Here is a 15104-nt window from a genome sequence, read left to right as displayed (position 1 = left end):
TCTAGATTTTTAAAGAATATTTTAGGACACCATTTTTTAGACACATTTGTTCAGAAACGATCAAGTTTTTCCCTAAGGCTTTTCATATTTATAGCAAACAATAGGCAACTCCAGATTAATAAAGTATCTGAAGGAAATAACTTTATTGATTTGGGGGACAGATCTGGTAGAAATGGGGGGCTCCTCCCCTGTGGCCTTGGTCGCAAGTAGGCGTGATTAGTGACCACCAATCAACTGGGTTCTAGTTCAAAAACTTTAATGGGAATTGGAAAATAAAATAAAATGATTTTATTTTAGTTCCCAAAGTATTTCCAGTACATCGAGAACACAGGTGAGTCTGCTGAGTTGTACTATTTTCTTTCTCTTTTTGTCCTTCTCCGGCTATGCTAAATACATTAATAATATGGCTGTTACTAATAGTTGATTTAATACTATTCTATTTTGTATTTGTTTCTTGGAAACCCAGAAATGTTTGCAATAATATTTTGGTAGTATTTAAACTTGTTTAAAAAGTAAAATGTCATACTTAGGTCTTTTAGGTTAGCTACACCCTATCAAGCTATCACAGGAAGGAGATTCTATAGCAGAGTTTTATAAGTATAAATGCTACGATAATGCTTAAATAGAAACTATTGCTTCTAAGATTTGAGAGCAATAGGGAATCTCATTAAAATTGCCACTTGAATCACACTACATCTTTATATAACTCTAAATGCTTAGATTCACTGAAAGAGAATTTAATGAGAATAGAGTTCAGGTGAATTCAACACAAACTCTTCTATTTTCAGCCTGTAATATCTGATCATTATTATTCTTACAAAAAGCGATTTCACTTGAATAGACTAGATGCACGGATTTGGGATGGAAGGCTGCACACTGGGTATGTTATCATTTAAAAAAATTGGCTCCTATCTGCTAACGAATTCATTAGGGTAATGTGAACATATCGACGTCGAGATTACTGAATTAATTAAATAAATTAGAACTATCAAAAACATACATTTTAAATATAATCAGATTTACTTGACTTAGTTAATTTGAATCAAATTGAATATTTTACTTCTAAAGAATGCATGTGGTCTGAACTTATGGACCCCCAGCTTATCACTCTGACAGAGTTAGGTACTTTCTGCTTCACTTTTATATGACTCAATAATCAATAAAACCCAATTCAGGCCCAGAACACCACATCAATAATGTTGACCCAGAACAAGGCTGCTGATATGGAGGTCAGGGTCCAGTCAAAGGCATATCGAGTCAGCATTCTCTGGGGACATTGGTTGACTCATCATCTTTTAAATATATGAACCACCCAGTTTATCGAAGGGCTTACAATGCAGTTTTGCATTTTTTGAAACACATCATGTTTTAAATTAAAAGTACCTATTTCTTTTCCTTTATGAACCATACTGTATTTTCCTCTGCCAGGTAGAGGATAAAATATTACAAGTTGTTCTGGCTATACTATGATTATTCCAACAATTTTCCTCAAAATTTACTGAGGATGATACCATGGCAGCCTATGGGACACGGATGGCCCCAGTTGTGGCTATGTTGGTTGCCTGGGACACACGGAAAGAAAAATGGAGACTTAGCAATAAATTTCTTCCCATTTGTACCTTTGAACATTGTGGATATGAACAATATAAAAATTTGAGGAACATCTCTTGCTCTCAAGAGTTCTAGAGATAAGCTTTTTCACCTCTCTCAGAAATATCTGGGAATTTACTGGGGTCAATATTTCAATTCTGTAAACATTTATTGGCTTCCAACATTATGCCAGGAATGTAGGTAGTATAGTTTTGTATATACCATCACCATTTATTAATTATGTTTCATAGATGATGTTGATCAGAATTTCCACAATACTAATTCATGTATTTGGGAAGTCAAAACTAGTTAACTAATTATTTACTTCATGTTGTGAGCTCATTAGATCCACAGTCACAGCCCAGGGTAAAGTGGAAGAGAGAATTTGCCTACATTTATAAAATCAGGGACTCAATACACGTCCATAGACACAACACCCATGTGCATTGCCTGTGTAAAAATATAATAAACATACAAAACTATTTGTTCAAGAAATCTATTCTATTTTGGGGTTTCTATTATGACTGACTCTGAGTAAGTCCTCTGCCGGCTTTCCAGTATGTATCTCTGTAAGTACTTTCACATTCTGTGCTTGTAGATCCTGGTTTATTTCTATGCTTGTTTTAGGTGGTGCGATCTAATTAGTACTTTATAATATATCATGTTATAGATAAGCGTCAGTGTTCTAGCAGTAGATATACTCATATCACTGAGTTCATTTCCCTGTGACTGAGATAAGTTATACCTGGTAGCTACGTAACACTTTGCCTCATGATACATTTTTTTTTTCTAGGAATTAGCATGAAAAGGAGTGTCTGTTACAAACAAAGCTCTTAAATAGTAGGTTTACAACATGACAAGCAGCAAGTAACAGTCACTTGCAAAATCAATCAAGCCCGATTCTTTCCCCTGCCTTCATTCTTTGGCTTCCTCAGTTTCCTAAGTCATAACATGAGGTGGTTGGAATACACATCTCCAAAGTGTTTTTGAGCTTTTGCAGCTGAATTGTGATTATTTGAATCACGTTACTGCCTAACAGCCAGAGGTGAGAGGTGGGTGGGTAAATCCTGCCATACAAAGTCCTGTTCCTCTATGCTAAGATTCCGCCTTCCGAGTAAAGATAACAGTTGCACCATTATTCTGCAATGATGATTACTTTAAAGAGAGTCGTGCTATATAGTTACATCAGCCGGGTCATTTTCTCACTTGTCATTTAGCAACATTGATGACAGATTTAGTCCAATTGCAACTGTTTTTTCAAGGACAAAGATGATGTCGTGCACACATAATACTTGGAGGCGATGAGTGATGTATGGTTAATGAACCAAGAGACCTTTTTCTCTTTAGACATTATAAAATGCATGGCCACATCCTGCTTTTGATCAGTTTGCTCTTTGTGATCTAACCCTTCAGGTGTGAGCTATTTTTATATGTGCTGTACATCTAAGATTCTCTCTAAGAATACCAAAAGAGTGGAGGGACGGCAGATGCCTTTGGAAATATCTTTGTCTTTCTTTAGTCTCAAATTCAAGTATATAAAGTGTACAGTGTTTGCTGTTCCTTTTGCTCTTACTGACCTTATTTTTGGCATTGATTAAGCCCAGATATACTTGGATCAGTTTAATTTACCTCAACTAAAATCAATTAAGTTCACTTTAAAAATATTGGCTGAATGCTGGAAGAATTATACCAGAAAATTTAGTCTATGGTTCTAAGGGGTAGTATAGCATTTGGTGTTTAATAAAAGGAAGTATACTGGTTCAGCAGAAGTAAAGTTCATGGTTGACACAGACTGTGTGATTAGGACACCAAAGAGAGGAATAAAAGATGAGCTTTTAAACTATGCTGCATGGTACAAGAGGATATAGAACTATGACCAGTCTACATTAGCCATGTAGTGTAGTTTAATTTCAATTACTGAAAATAATTTAACATACATTATTGCTTCTTTAATAATTATAATCCTAATGGCAAGAAAAGTAACTGGTACATAGTCGGTGTGCCTCCATCTTTCCATTTCGTGTAATTTTCTTCTCGGACCATTTCTTCAATGACTGTCCGAATGGTAAAATCACTCTTTTCCCCTTTCAATTTTAAATGATTGTTAAGAATCATATAAAATTTTATTTTGATTCTTATTATCTCATCAATTTGAAAATATGCCATTATTATCTGGCATTATGTTTTGCTCATGAATACATTTTTGATTTTCTAATTGTAACCCCTTCATAAATAATCCCTTTCCTCTCTGGTTGCCTCTCACGTCTCTTTTTCTTATGTCTTTCTACTTAAGATTCATAAATTTGAGGATTCACATAGTTTTATCAACCCCCCACCCCAAATTTTTATCCTCTCTCCCTTTTTCTACACTGTGAATTCTTATTATAGGGACATTGAATGCCCTCATTCTATCTGCCAAGTCTGTAAATCTCTTTTACACATGATACATTTCTTTATGTACATTTCTTTTCTGTGTGAATCTATATTGACTTCTGAAAATTTTCATTAGGTCTATCTTCTAGTTTATTAATTCTAGATTAATAATTTATAAAACTTTTAGCTTTTTTATTTATTAAATCATAGCTGTGTACATTGATATAGTCATAGGGTACATTGTGCTGTTTTTATATACAATTTGAAATATTTTTATCAAACTGGTTAACATAGCCTTCGCGTCATTTTCTTAGTTATTGTGTTAAGACATTTATATTCTACATTCAGAAAGATTCACATGTACCCTTATAAGATGAACTATTGGCATGATCCTACCAATCATCCTCCCTCCACCCATCCTCCCCCCTCCCCTCCCCTCCCTCTGCCCTTCCCCATATTCTTGGGCTATAATTGGGTTATAGCTTTCCTATGAAAGCTATAAATTAGTTTCATAGTAGGGCTGGGTACATTGGGTACTTTTTCTTCCATTCTGGAGATACTTTCCTAAGAAGAAAATGTTCCAGCTCCATCCATGTAAACATGAAGGAAGTAAAGTCTCCATCCTTCTTTAGGGCTGCATAGTAGTCCATGGTGTACATATACCACAATTTATTGATTCATTTATGGGTTGATGGGCACTTGGGCTTCTTCCAAGACCTAGCAATTATGAATTGGGCTACAATAAACATTCTGGTGCAAGTATCTTTGTTATAATGTGATTTTTGGTCTTCTGGATATACACCTAGTAGAGGAATTGTAGAATCGAATGGCAGGTCTATTTTTAATTCTCTAAGTGTTCTCCAGATATCTTTCCAAAAGGAACGTATTAGTTTGCAATCCCACTAGCAATGTAGAAGTGTTCCTTTTTCTCCACATCTAGCCAGCATCTCTGATTTGGGGATTTTTTGATATGGGCTAATCTTACTGTTGTTAGATGATATCTCAAAGTAGTTTTGATTTGCATTTCTCTGATGATTAAGGATGATGAGCATTTTTTGATATATCTATAGGCCATGCGCCTGTCTTCTTTAGAGAAGTTTCTCTTCAAATCCCTTGCCCACCCTGAGATAGGATCACTTGCTCTTTTCTTGCTAATATGTTTGATTTCTAAGTTTGGAGAACACTCAGAGATCGAGAAGTAGACCTGCTATTTGATCCTGCAATTCCTCTGCTAGGTATATAACCAAAAGATCACTTTGAAACAAAGACATTTACACAAGATTGTTCATTGCAGCTCAATTTATAATTGTCAAGTCATGAACGAAGCCCAAGTGCCCATTGACCCTTGAATGGATTAATAAATTGTGGTATATGTATACAATGGAATACTATGCAGCCTTAAAAAAGATGAAGCCTTTACCTCTTTTATGTTTACATGAATGGAACTGGAACATATTCTTCTTAGTAAGATATCTCAAGAATGGAAGAAAAAGTATCCAATGTACTTGGTACGTCTATGAAACCAATTTATAATTACTTACACTTTCTTATGAAAGATAGATCACAAATATAGCCCAGGACAAAGGAGAGAAGTGGAGGGGAAAGATAAGGGAGGGGGGAGGTTTGACAGAGGGAGGGTAATCTGTGGAACCATACGTCTGGAGCATATTGCAAGGGTACAAGTCAAATCTATCAAGTATAGAACACAAATGTCTTAACACAATAATAAAGTAAATGAGGTGAAAGCTATATTAATTAGTTTGATGTAAACACTCTAAATTGTATATAAAATCAACACATTGTACCCTACAAATGCATTAATGTATTCATGATGTATGTGTATATGACTTAATAAAAGGAAAAAAAAACCTTTCAGCTTTATTAATTTATAACACTTTCAGGTTTTTAAAAGTCCGATATATCTGGGCGGCACCTGTAGCTCAGTGAGTAGGGCGCTGGCCCCATATACTAAGGGTGGATCCAAACCCAGCCCCAGCCAAACTGCATCAAAAAATAGCCAGGCGTTGTGGTGGGTGCCTGTAGTCCCAGCTACCCAGGAGTCTGAGAAAAGAAAATCACCTAAGCCCAAGAGCTGGAGGTTGCTGTGAGCTGTGACACCATGGCACTCTACCAAGGGTGACAAAGTGAGACTGTGTCTCTAAAAAAGAAAAAAGTTCAATATATCCATCATTTAAAATTTTAATTTTCATGAATGTTTTTATTTTTAAAAGTTTTAGTTTTTGTCAAATAGTTACTATTGTTTGAACTCTATTTTTTAGACTTTTGAATCTCTGTTTTAAACATTTTAAAGGGTTTTGTACTATCAGATATTATTTACTAAATTTCTTGTGATAGCTGCAGTATCTTTAGATGCAGTAAGTCCTCATATATTTTGTATTTTTCACACATATGTTCATGTGTCTTAAGAAGACAAGAACTTCCTAAATTCTTAGTTATTTCAGTAAACAAGCTCAAATTTTTTATGCTAATATAATTATGGTAAACCAAGTCTTATGCAAGAAAGAAAACAGGAAGTTTTGGGAGCAATAATGTTGTCTGGAAGGTCCTATTCAATGGGAACTTGGGTGGAGTTTGGAAGGAATAAAGATAGAGGAAATAACTTAGGAGATTCGTGGAAAGATCTGAGTTATGAATGAAAGGGAATGCCGTCAAACACTGAATAGCCTGACCATACTTCTGATCTATTAAAAGATCTTCTGTTTCAGAAATGTATGTTAAATATAACAAATCCATAAATACGTATCTCTCTCATTGAACACTGCAACTGATATGAATTTTTTCTTATGGTGAGTTAATAGCACAGCATAGACATTATCATAACTGCTTCAGCAATGAATGCAGAAGATCCGTGATACACGTGACTCTGCTGAACGGCCCTGCCAAGCCGTTTGAGCCCCCATTAGTCTCCCCTTCTGCAAATATTTTGTGTGCTCAGGAACAGTTTTGACTCATATTTAGCAGCAGTTCTGCAAGTGCTGGTGGTGGAATTGCCAAGGATGAGTATGAAATGTAAAGATGAAAATGTAAGTTTTCTCTTGAGGTCTCTTGATTCCTTTGAGTTATTTTTTGATTTTTTTAATATGGGATTTATGAGTAATGTAATCTCTGAATTCTTCTTTTTAGATGTTATATTTTTAGTTCTATGCTTTGCATTTTATATACCCTCATTCTCTGTGAAAGTCCCCATCTTTTTATACATTCCCACAGCTTTTCTTTATGTCCTTGGACATGTTGATCATGGTTATTTTAAAATACTTGTTAGACAACTTGTATGTAAGGATCATCTGTGGGTCCATTTATGTTGCCTATTTTTTCAATCTTGTATTTCAGTCATATGTTCCAGGCTTTTCATATATCCACTAAGTTTGGCTTGAAATTGTGTACAAAAATATAAAGGCACCATATGACATTATTTTCTGTGGAGTAGATTTACCTTTAATAGGCTACATAGAGGTCATTGGCTAATCAAGTTAAACCAAGAATGAAGCTGAGTGCAACCGGGATTGTGATTTTGTTAAGGCTTCTTTACCTCTGGTTTACTCTAGCTACCAACGGTTCCATCAATAGTCTGGTGTATTATCCATGGTCTCTCCTTGTAACATGTGTTATACTCTGGTATTCATCTCTTGAGACTACTGGAGGAGATGTATTATTTTTCAGAGAATTTCTTCTCAAAATGTTAACCTTTCCCTTACTGCACACTGTCCCAGAATTCAATATATATCTTGAGAAAAAAATATGCCATTTGAGGTTTTGCTCGCCATAATGGTGTATCCCTACAAATGCAAAACCTGGAATTGCAATCTGCTATTTGACCCCTCATTAGAAAATACCCCTGCAAGTGAAGAAAATCTGCTGCATAATTCAGCTCATTATTTCAAGATTTCCCCTTGTGAAATCTCAGCCTCTCCAGTTACTATCTCAGCAACCCTCTGTCTCATTCTAAAAGTGACTTGTGCTAATTTGATTTCTAGGACTTTTCTGACATATGCTGGTTATGATTCCATTCCACAGAGAAGTGGAGATCCGTGCTGTGTATTCTTCTATATATGTAATTTCGGTTGGGTGTATCTTAGAATCCATTTTCCTTCTCCCAGTAACCTACTGATGCTATTCTGGTGGCTTCTATTTACCAGTGAAACAACTATGAGGTTGATACTGGTTTGATTATACATTCACTATAAGCAAATTAATCCTTCAGTCTGGAAGCTTGCAAGACTTTCTGTCTTAGATATAAGGGCTTTTCCTGAAAAGATAGGAAAAGCCTTATCTAAATGTATGATATTCACCCCCTAAATAAGCCTTTTAATATTTTCAAAGAAATTCTCTTTTATATTTTATTAATTACAATATATTTAATTATTACTCTTCTCTTTTTTTTTTTTTTTTTTTTTTTTTTTTTTGAGACAGAGTCTCACTTTGTTGCCCTTGGTAGACTGCCTTGGAATCATAGCTCACAGCAACCTCAAACTCTTGGGCTCAAGTAATTCTCTTGCCTCAACCTCTCAAGTAGCTGGAACTAAAGGTGCCTGCCACAATGTCAGGCTATTTTTAGAGAGGAGGTCTTGCTGTGGCTCTGGCTGGTCTCGAAGCTATGAGCTCAGGCAATCCACCTGTCTCGGCCTCCCAGAGTGCAAGGATTACAGGCGTGAGCCACCACGCCCGGCCCCTACTCTTCTCCTTTTAAGCTTCTCCTTTTTTATTTCTGGACATGCCATTATTTATCTGCCAGATGCTTAGACTTATCTTTCAATTATCTTACTTTTTTTCATCATTAATTGTCAAATTAATGATTAACATCATGAATCATTGTGCTGTTTAGATATTATTTCTATTTAAACACTCTGTCTACTTCAATGGATCTCTCCAATGATCATCAATCAGTTCTATAAGTATATGTAAAATTATTAAGTCAACATGTATGTCATATTAAAAAGGACAGCTATTTATACTATATATTATTCCTGAATCTTTTGAAGCATTATGTGGAAGAATATCATATAGAGGAATATATGTATGAATATAGTTGAGACAGGACACAAAAATACCCACAGAAGAGTAAAGAATTACCTTACTGGATAGTTGAGCATACTATAAAATTACTACAACCAAATGTCCATGGAATTTTCATAATACAGGTAGAATAAAGAAAATACACCTTTTATGTTTACCTTGAAGAAGGTGGAGCTGGAACATATTGATCTTAGTAAAGTATTTCAAGAATGGGGAAAAAAAAAGTATTCAATGTACTCAGTACTATTATTAAACCAATATATAATCACTTACACATTCATGAGAGTAATAAATACAAATACAGTCCAGAAAAAAGGAGGAGTAAGGGGGGAGACAGAAGAGGAAGGGAGAAGGTGAATGGAGGGAGGGTATTTGGTGGGATGTCCCCTAATGTGCACAATTCAAGGGTACATTTCAAAACAACTAAGAGTATATTATGAATGTCTTACCACAAAAAATAAGTAAGTGATGTAATGCTTACATTAATCAGTTTGATTGAAGCATTCCACTGTATATCAAATCATCACATTGTGCCCCATAAATATATACAGTTATGATTTAATAAAAATTAAGTTAAAGAAAAGAGTATAGACACCAGAGGGGGAAAAAAACAATATTTTGAAAACTTAACAAATTAAGAAAAAAGTTATTTTAGCCTATTTTACATATAAAATGGGTTTGTAAATGAATGACTCTGGAACAACTGGCTATCCATATGGAAAAAATTTGGATCCCAATTTTGCATGATATTTAGAAACAAACTCCAAGTTGAATACAAATTTAAATAAAAATATAAATAATAAAAATCCTTTAGAAAATCTTGGAAGATATAAGCAGAGTCTAGTGATGAAAGGAAAGGAAAATATTAATTAAAAAATATTAAATAAAACTAGAAATCAGAAGCTGTAAAGCAAGAGACATTCTATGTGATAGTATAAAAAAAAGTATGTGTGGAAAATTATACCTAAGCAAAGCTGATAGAGAAAATGTAGTTTTGGAAAAAAATTGATTGTAAAGGAAAGATGACAAAATATAAATTATTTCCACAATTGATCAAAAAACGGACAAGCAATTCAATAAAAAACTGGTGTAGGGACTTTGAGAGAAAATTAATATAAAAGCACATCTAGTTGCCATACAAAAAGCATGACAAATGCTCATACTCACTTTAATGTAGGGGAGTGAAAAGTGAAGCTAGAGTGCAGTCGCTTTTTTTAGCAACCACATTTGCCAAAAACAAAAGATACACAGGACACACATATTGTTGTTGGGGACACAGGAAAGAGGACTCTCTCATATCCCGTTCCCGGTGAAGATGTCAAATTTTAGAACTTTAAAAAATATATTCTATTTAGTTAAGATTGATTTTGCTATTTAGGCTCTTTGCTGGTTCAAAATGAAGCATGAAGTTTTTTTAGATCTCTTAAATATGACATTGGTATTTTGATGGGGATTGAATTTATTCTGTAAACACTTTAGGGAGGGGTATGGACATTTAAACAATGTTGATTATACCAATCTATGAGAATGATATGTTTTTCTATTTGTTTTATGTCATGTGTGATTTATTTCCTCAGTGTTCTGTAGTTCTTTCTGTAGAGATCTTCCACATCCCTGGTTAAGTATATTTCTAGGTTTTTTATTTTCTTTGTGGCTAATGTGTATAGTATCACATTACTATACTTATTACTATACTTCAAACTATGCTACAGGGCTATACTACCTAAAACAGCATGGTGCTGGCAAAAAAAAAGTGGAAACATAAACCACTGAAACAGAACAGAGAACCAGAAATAAAGTCATTCAAATACAGCCAATCAACTTTGACAAAGCAGACAACAATATACAGTAGGGAAAAGAAGCATTATTTAATAAATGATCCTGGAAAAATTGGATAGCCACGGGCAGAAGCATGAAACAAGACCTGTATCTCTGACCACTCATAAAAATTAATTAAAGGTAGGTAAAAGAGTTAAATAGAAAGCATGAAACAATAGACATCTGAGAAGAAAATGTTAGAAAAACTCTTCTAGATACTAGTCCCAGAAAAAGAATTTATGAGAATATCCCAATGGCAATCAGAGCAACAACAAAATTAAATCTATGGGACCTGATTAAACTTAAAATCTTCTGCACAGCTAAGAAGATAATCAACAGAACAAACACACAACCTACATAATGAGAGAAAATATTCACAAGCTGTATATCTGACAAAGTAATAGTAATCAGAATCTATGAAGAACTCTGGCAAATCAGTAAGGAAAGGGAAAAAAATAAACAGTAGGCAAAATACAGTGGGCAAAATGAAGAGAAGCTTTTGAAAAGCAGATAAATAAACAGCAACAAACATGAAAACATGCTTATCATCCCTAATCATCAGAGAAATGCACATTTAAACCACAACAAGATCTCACCACATCCCAGTTAGAATTGATTGCTTTTATTAAAAAGTCCAAAAATAATAGATGCTACTGTCGATGCAGAGGGAATACTACTCTGCTGTTGGACTGCAAATTAGTACAACCTCTATGGAAAGCAGTAGGGTAAATCCTAAAAGAACTAAAAATAGACCCTACCCTGTGAGCCAGCAGTCTCACTACTGGGTATTTCCAAAGGAAAACAAGCCATTTTTTGAAAAGACGCCCGCACTCAAATGTTGGTTGCAGCAAAATTCTCAATTGCAAACATAAAGATTTAACCCAAGTGTCCATCAATTCACGAATGGATTTACAAAATGTGGCATATGTATACTTTGGAAAACGACTCAACCATGAAGAATGATGAATTGAGGACTATTGCAATAATTTAGATGGAACTGGAGACCATTCTCTTAAGTAAAGCACCCAAAGAATAGAAAGACAAACATCATATATACTCATTATTAAAATGAAACTAAACAGTGAACATACGTGTGCACAGAGGGAAAGAAAACTCAGTGGAAATCAAGTGGGGAGAGAGGGGAGGAGGAAAGAAGGGGATGGGTGCAAATCTACATAACAGGTAGAACAAACACTATCTCAGTGACCGACACGCTCATGACCTAATGGCTAAGAAATTAACAGAGTCCAAACTTTGTGTTATTATTTTCTTTTAGTCATGCCTAATAAATATAGTTGATTGAAATTTTAGGAATAGGGAATTTACTCAAAGAAGACGTCCTGCCTTTGTTCTGAATGGTAAATTTGATTTTTGCCAATTTTTACACTTGAAATAGCTTTATAGTATGGCCCTATGTGGTTGGATCTGCAGTGAAGTCTTATTTTATTTTACAGAAGATAGCTTCACATTAGATACCAATTAGCTTATTAAAAATTTCCTCCCAAAGATATTTTGGTTTTCTTATTTTATGATTTATAGTTTGGGCACTTTCAGGACAATATTGTGTGGGAGAACGGATATTAGATGTTAGCATCACTGTTCTATCGATTCCTCCTGCCACTTTGTCAACATGTGAAGCCATCTATTAGAAATGGCATTGATTGTTTTGAAGCTTTCATTGAACTTCCTTGCCCTTTGACTCTGTGGGGTAGGAGTTGATTATAGACTAACTTTATAATTTCTATAGAGATACATATTATCGATGTGTGTGAATAACTTTTCCTTGACTATGACTATGGACGTTAGAGTTAGTAGAAACAGTTCTTGGATCAATCATGTAAAAAATACCTATTGAGATAATATAGTAGAACACTCTTTAATCTTGTACACTACCATTTAATAATGTGTTTGGGTAAAACGTGTGAATTTTTTCCTTACAAAGGAAACAGAGAATGAAAAGTAATAATTGGCAATTAGTCAACAACATGGTTTTATTTCATGAACTAGGTATTTTCTTTGCTGACAAATTGTGTTTTTAGTTGCCCAGAAGTTAAAACTTTCTGATTTTTCTTTCTCTCCGATGAATAACTGAATCTCAGAAAATTTATTTTCTGTCTCTTTAATCTGTCCACACCAATCCAAATCATCATTGGTACTTTTCTGACTTCTGAGCTAGGGCTGTAACAATTTAAATTAGACCATATTGTCCTACTACTTAACATCCTTTACTGATTTCCACTTGCCTCTAGATGAAATCCAAGCTCCTTTTTGTGCTTTACATTCCTGTCTGATCTGGTTTCAGTCTCTCTCTGACTTTAACTCCTGCTGCTGCAGAGATGCCTGACTTCCTTTAATTACATTAACGTTTTACAGTGGAATGCTATTCCTTCTGGTTAGAAAAATCTCTACCTACCTTCTGCTCGTAATTCACCCTGGCCAATCTGTGAGGTTTTCTATAATTTCTTTAATTAGCTTAACATTGTCTGCAATTGTATCTCCTAACACTATATATTTTCATAGGAAGTATTATAAGAAAATACCAATCACATTATATTATACAAACTTGAATAATACCTGCACCAGTTTTGATACTGAGATCAAGGTAAACATGGACTGTTTCTATCTTTTGTACACTACCTCACCATGTACAGAATAAAGAAAAAAATCAACAAGGTTTCAAGACATGAATGTATTAATGAATATATCAGTTGAATAATATCTATATTATTTACTTGTCCAGATTTTCTAAAATCTAAAGAGATAATTGGAGGACCGAATATTCAGATCACAATGCTTTTCTTTTTTTTCTTTTTTTCAGTTTTTGGCTGGGGCTGGATTTGAACCCACCACCTCTGGCATATGGCATATGGGGCCAGTGCCCTACTCCTTTGAGCCATAGGCACCACCAGATCACAATGCTTTCATTCTCTATTAATTTGTTCCTATCACCTTGCATATTGTTCCATTTTTTTGGAAGTTGTGTTCACCCTATTACATTGGTCACAAGGAGTTCTATAGAATTCTCTCTGGGTTCAATAGTAATCACAGCTGTGCTATTTTTAATGTGTTATCCTGCTTTTAGTTATATAGATGTTGTGAATTATAAATAATAAATTTTATATATTAAGCCAAATTCAGTTTCCCATTTGCCTCTGCCTCATTGCTAAATGTATCTTATTGTGGTATATGGTGGATCTGTTTGGAAGCCACATTGAATTCTCTAAGTCATGGGAAATTCAGAATGGGCTAAATGAGGGGGAGGAAGGGTGGCAAGTAGCGTGACCATTGACTAAAAAGAACTTCTTAATATAGGAGCTGATTTCTGATTAATTTTTCCCAGTTTCAATTCCCAGTTGTCCTTAATGTAGCCTATTTTATCCCCCCAATCATCTCTCAGCTGCCTATGATAAGAGAATCACTTAGCTCATCCAACATCTTCATCTTAACACATTTTTTTACCAGCAATTTTACACAGAAACAAACTATCCATGTTACAGTGTAACTCCTGACCAGTCAGCAGTGGGTTAACAGTGGTAAGATGAATGGACTCACAAGTGAAAATAAAGTAGCTACTTTATTAAAAACAAAAAACCAAAAAACTGTGATAGTATGTTAAACATTATAAAATTGGGGCCAGGCATGGTGGCTCACGTCTGTAATCCCAGCACTCTGGGAGGCTGAGGCAGAATGATCGCCTGAGTTCTCAGGTTCCACACCAGCCTGAGCTAGAGTGACATTCCTGTCTCTAAAAATAGCCAAGCATTGTAGTGGGCGCCTGTAGTCTTAGTTACTCAGGAAACTGAGGCAAGAGAATAGCTAGAGCCCAAGAGTCTGAGGTTGCTGTGAGCTATGACACCATAGCACCCATAGCACTCTACCGAGGGTGACAAAGTGAGATTTTGTCTAAAAAAAAGTTATGAAATTACAAAGAAAGGGAATAGAAATACAAGTAAAATATTTATTCTAATAATACACAGGAAATCTGTCATACAACCAGTTGTAAAGTTACTCCACTTAGTAGAATTTGTGTACTAGTTTTTATTTCTATCATCTTTTTGGGTGCCCAAATTAATGCCAAACACAAGAAGAGTTGTTTAAGAAATACATGGAGACAAATGCCCAGTTGAATGTTAATAATTCAGTCACATTGAACTCTTATTTAAGTATGTTAGCATTTTAAACAAGCATATAATGTCAGTAAATCTAGGTACACACTAATGATTCCTTTCCATAACTTTCTTTTAAAATTTCTATTTTGTTTTCTAGCACATTGTTAAAATTAGTTTAGC

This window comes from Otolemur garnettii, unplaced genomic scaffold (assembly GCF_000181295.1).
Source record: "Otolemur garnettii isolate 467f Iridium unplaced genomic scaffold, OtoGar3 scaffold00034, whole genome shotgun sequence".
NCBI classification, from domain to species: domain Eukaryota; kingdom Metazoa; phylum Chordata; class Mammalia; order Primates; family Galagidae; genus Otolemur; species Otolemur garnettii.
Note: the sequence above shows the minus strand (reverse complement) of the source record.